Below are 6,000 nucleotides of genomic sequence, written 5' to 3'. Positions count from 1 at the left end.
TATCATTATCTTAAAAGGCAATCTGAGATAAAATGATTGCCTTTGGATTAGAGATGTACTGATTTTGTAAAATCCATTCCATCTGCATTTTGTGAATTGTCAGATGCCTTTCATTCCGCCATCCGCTCATTGGCAGAATCAGATTTTTTCCAATTTCCTGAATTTGTGCAAATTCACACTTGCAAAAATGTGCAAATCCCCCCAATGCACATTTTCATGTGTTAGTCTATGGGGGAAATGCGCATTTGTCGGCTCGTGGGTTTTTTGTTTTTTGTTTTGTATTTTTCTATGACTAAATCTGAATAAAATTCCAAGAAGCAAAAACCAGTCTGCAAGTCTGCGGAGCAGACCGGGGAAGTCAGTCTGCTGTGGAGTCCGCTGATCGGATTCATGGAAAACTGGACTCATTCGATTCTGTTGAGGATTTCTCCAACATCCCTTCTTTGGATACATCTATGTCCCTAACTAATTTTGACAAATTGTCACCCTCTTCCTTTCCAATTTTGTATTTCTTTCAACAATGGCTAGACGTATTCGGCAGGGAGTTGTATCCTCACTCACAAAACAGACTGGCCCACGAGTGAGGCCACTCCCAAAATATCTTTAGGGCACAATCCTATGGCCACTAGGCAGCGGTTAGATGGCCATAGGATTGGTTGGTTCCCAGAGAACTGCCTCCCCACCCCCTGGCCCGCTGCCTCGTAGGCAGTGTGGATCATCCCAGCACCCTGTGCTCATAAGAGCAGTGCAGAGTGGGGGGAAAGGGGGCATTCCCGTGGCCGGGGAGGGCAGGCAGGGCGGAAGTGCCAGTATGACACTTCCTATGTGTCATCCAGCCTCCCCACCCTGCACTCCAATGTCCCATGGCTAGACAGCTGAAATTGGCCATCTAGCTGCAAATGCAGGGCAGCTGGAGCGCAGAGGAGACAATCCCCTCCTCACTATTCCCATCCTGCATTGGATAGGTGGTTGCCTCTGAGTTTGTAGGCGGCCGGCTATCCCCATAGGATTGCTCCCTCTGCCTCAAGCTCCCTTAAACCCCCCCTGCAATCTGCTGAACGTATTGCATTCAGGCCATAATTGTCACAGTTTTGACAGGCCAGTAAGAACAGTGAAAGTGGGGAAAGAGAATGAAGGCATATAGAGAGTGATGTTATTCATGTGCCTCAATATGCACTATGCAGGGACAGGGAGTATTCCCAGGGTTGGGGAGGTACTTGTAATTTGATGGAGAGAGGTGGAATGGAGACCTCCCCCCTACTCAATAGATTTTGTCCAACTTCTGGAGACTGGACCTGCTCTTAGTCCAAACATAGGCTCAAACATGGGGTTCTACTGTGACTGAAGGCTTGGGCTTGAACTAATTGCCCAAAGGGAAAAAGTGGCATTCACAGTCAGACCAGCTCCTTGGGCAAATGACAGTTATGGGAGGGATGGCCTTCTGCCCACCCCCTGTGTTTCCTGACTTAGAGCTTTTCTACACAAGGCTGTTAATCCTCTAAATCTACTTTTGGTTTCAATGCAGAACTGCGATCTGAGCACTACATGAGGACTGTTTCCTTTCCTGCTTTTCTGTTATATAACCTCTAGGTGGCACTGTGATGTGGCGGAATAGCACAATTACATGAGTGAAAGAAAGTGTTTTTTCTTTTGCTTTCACAAATAATACCACAATTTGCCTGCTCTAAAAAAAATCTTGCTGAAAGTGCTGTTTAAAAAGAGAAGCAAAACTGGAGGCTCACGACATTGTCTAAAGAACCTGTAAACAACCGTGACTCATCCCATGAAGGTGACTGGTGGGAGATTCAGGACAGATAAAAGGAAGGACTTCTTCACACAGCATATAGTTAAACTATGGAATTCACTCCCATGAGATGTAGTGATGGCCACCAATTTGGATGGCTTTAGAAAGTGGTTAGACAAACTCCTGGAGAAAACTATGAATGGCTACTAGTCCTGATGACTATGTGCTACCTCCAATAATCAGAGGCAGTATGCCTATGTACATAAGTTGCTGGGGAACATGAGCAAGAGGGTGCTGTTGCACTCATGTCCTGCTTGTGGGTTTCCCATGGGCAGTGGTCAGCCACTGTGTGAATAGAATGGTGAACAACATGAGCCACTGGTCCGATCCAGCATGGCTCTTCTTACATTCTTATGTAGAGAATGATGAGCGCACAATAAATGCCTTGTGTAGAAAAGCTCTTAAGGATAGTCTGCATTGCACAGTGCCTGTCAATAGGAATAAAGTTGTGGCCTGCTTGAATGCCAAGATTTGTGTCTGTTCCTTTATTGCCAATCACAACAGATGTTTGGTGGATGCATCATCCCAAAGAGAGCACATCCATTTTTCATCAGGGCACAGAACATATTCCATTATTGATCCCTTCTCCTCTTCCACTTGCATGTTGCAGTGCATTGAAGACTCTAGTATTGGCCCAATGGCTTCGTCTCACTAATTTTGAGCGGAATGTTTCCTGACAGAAAGTGGGAGCAAGACAGGAAATACTGGAAACTTAATTGACTCCTTACTTTTTAAACACTGAATTCTCCCTACAAGTTCTAGGAGAACTTAAGGAGTTACTAAAAAGTTAACCTCTCTTGTGAGATCAAACTCCTAACATGACAGGATATCTTTAAATCCATTTTGAGAGGTACACACATATCAGCATAGCCTTCAGTTTAAAGAAAAGCAGGAGATGAGAATTATTATTTTTTACTAATATCAAAGCGACACATCAGAAAACAGTTTGCAAGTTCCAGCTAAAGAAAAAGGGAGAGAACTCCCAGAAATCCTGGAACCCAACCCTGCCTGAAAGGCATTCTTTCATTTAAATCATACTTTGATTCAAAAGAGACACAATGCGAATAGACTAACAGCAAGAAGGCTGTCATTGGATCTTACCCCGATCCAACCATATTTTATCCATTTTATTTATTTATTACATTTATATTCCACCTTTTTCCTCCTTAAGGAACCCAAGGTGGTGTACACAAGTCTCCTCCTCTCCATTTTATTCTCCCAACAACAACAACTCTGTGAAGAAGGTTGGGCTGAGAATCTGTGACTAGCCCAAAGTCATCCAGTGAGCTTCCCTGGCCAAGAGGACACTAGAACCTGGATTTCTTCTCCATCATCCCAGAGTGCAGGACACGGAATAATGGGCTCAAGTGACCGGAAGTTAGATTCCGGGTGAACATCAGGAAAAACGTCCTGACTGTTAGAGCAATACGACAGTGGAGCCAATGACCTAGGGAGGTGGTGGGCTCTCCCACACTGGGGGCATTCAAGACGAGGCTGGACAGCCATCTGCCAGGGATGCTCTGGCTTGGATTCCTGCATTGAGCAGGGGGTTGAATTTGATGGTCTTATAGGCACCTTCGAAGCCTACTATTCTATGATTCTCCCGACTCCCAGTCCAACACTCTCGCCACCACACCACACTGAGAATAACCCAGGACAGAAAATCAGTTCTAGCACATCCAATGGAGTCATGGTCAATTTTGACGTGCATGTGCTCATCATGACAGTCCCCATAGCCACGCCTCCGAAGGAGAATCCAAAAATGCAGGCAGTTGTATTGATCTGTATCAACTAACCAGTTCTAGTAGTTTTATCTCCACCAAGAGTGCATCTTTGGTAAAGCAAACAGGTCTTAATTGCCCATTCAAGGCCAAGCTATGCCAAATGCTTTACAACGAGGAACAATGTAAGTCCGCTGGGAAAATTCATTTTCCTCCCAGCTACGGTGAGTATTGTAGCTAAACTCAGAGGGAAGAGGAAATTGGCGGGGTGTGTGTGTGTGTGTGTGTGTGTGTGTGTTGCGGTTGGCAGATGATGTCAGCATCCCTGCTAATCAAAAAGTGCCAGTGCGGCATCCCTGTGAAACATGGCCCCACTACACCACTGAGCACATGGCTGTTCAGAGACAGGAGGGATGAATAAATCCATCCCTTCCTCTCCCCTGGCTGAACACTTGATTTTCAGGGCAATTTTCTGACCAGGCATATGTGCCTGCAGTAAAGCAGTTGGGCCACGAACTGAGCAGCTAAATAGTTCCTCATTTAGCTTGGGCTACAGGTGCAAGAGCCTACCTGGATCAGATTCAATGAGCTCTGGTTTATGGCTTCAGTTAACAATTCATCTATTCTTTTTTGCTAAGTCCAAAAACATACTGGAAACGTTTGCTTAACACTATAGCACTGTGTATTGCTCTAATGTGTATTTCTAAAGAGACCTGCAATCTACAGTTGCCAAACCTTATAACCTGATTGTAGAGAGAAGCTGAAGAAGCAGACATAAGAAAAGGATGCTACAGATTTTATTAAATCTCTCTTTAAATACCCCATAAGATCCCAGAGAGAGATGACTTCCCTGCTGAATTATATAGAAAAAAAATATTGTGAACCTCTAGCTGTACGTCTGGCCCACTTTGTCATCTCTAACCTCTCTACAGGCCACATCCATAGGACTTGGAAAGAAGATACAACTGTAGTAATCCCCAAACCAAGCAAAGATGTAACTTCTTTATTTGTCAGCTGGCTTAACAAAATTATGTTAATGAAGATCAGCAAGGATTTATGCTATTGTGCTAAACAAACAATGTAGATAAATCCCATAACAATTTCTGCAAGTAGACAGTTTACCTTGAGCGATTATCTCTTGGGAGGCTGAAAAGGTGTTTGACCACTTGGATGGAATCTCCACACAGAAACATAATGATGTATGAAATTTGGGCCAGATTTCATCCATGCAGTTGAATCTCTTTACACAAGTCCCGAAGTGCATGCCAAGAGAAGAGGATAGCCTTTTTTGCAGTTGCCCCAAGGCTCCGGAATGAGCTCCCACAGGATGTAAGACATTGTTGGCTGAGTGAAGTTGGGTCTTCAATTTTAACTTTCCCATATGTCATATTGTATGTTTGTAATATGATAGCTACATAATTTGTTGAATATTGTGACGGTACTAAATTCAGTGCGTATGTTGATGACACAGTTTTACTTTTCAGTTCTGAACAACCACTGCATCCATGCTCAAGGGGGCCAGGCAAGATGTGGGTAACACACACTGTGACATGACACTCTGAATATTGAGATATCACAATGAATGAAACATGGTGTGCATGCTTACAGCAGAATTCTCTGCTTGAAGTCCGAATGCTCATTGAATCACTGCACCCCTTTTCAAGGGAGCTCTGATGATGTCCACAATCACCATTGGAGGATATCCCCTTTCCCCTCTTCTGCTTACACTCTCCTGAGAACTGTTTTCAGAAGCCATCAGACAACCCCCCCCCAAGAGACACCCAAGAGAGTGTCAAGGTGGCTGATAATATATCACAAGAACAACCTCTTAGTTGATTACATGATGCTCCTCTACCTAATTTAAGATTAGAAGAGCCACACTGGATCGGACCAAAGGCATATATCTAGTTCAGCATCCTGTTTATCAGAGTGGCCAACCAGATCCTGCTGGGAAGCCCCCAAGCAGGCCATGAGTGCAATAGCACCCTCCCACTCTTGTCCCCCAACAACTGGTATAAAGAGGCATTCTGGCTCCGGTCCTGGAGATAATATCTAACAATCATGACTGGTAGCCATTGATAGCTTTATCCTTGTTCTGCCAAGAGGCAGAGGTTCTTCTTAGGATTCAGAGTCAATGAGCACACAAGTGCATGTTCCGTAGCAGGCAAAAAGATACAAGGAAACAAATCATACCAAGCATGATAGCTTACTTCTCTTTTCAGTTGTCGGGGACCCCTGGAGCAACAACTGAGAGACTCCAGTCAATGGCCGTTGCACACAGCTCCCTCTGCAGTCCAGGTCTGAGGCAAAGTCCACTGTGAGCAAGTTTCTGGCAACTTATATACTTGAGGACTGCCTGGGCTATGTGCTGGATGGCTGTGCCAGTGACTGTCAGCACACCTGGTGTGTTGGTCAACTTTCCTGTTCTTACTTATTTCTTCATGGTCATAAGATAAGCCTGAGCTGGTGTCCATC

The sequence above is a fragment of the Heloderma suspectum genome, chromosome 11 (assembly GCF_057233095.1).
Source record: "Heloderma suspectum isolate Gila_16-S chromosome 11, 16-S_ref, whole genome shotgun sequence".
In the NCBI taxonomy this organism is placed as follows: domain Eukaryota; kingdom Metazoa; phylum Chordata; class Lepidosauria; order Squamata; family Helodermatidae; genus Heloderma; species Heloderma suspectum.
Note: the sequence above shows the minus strand (reverse complement) of the source record.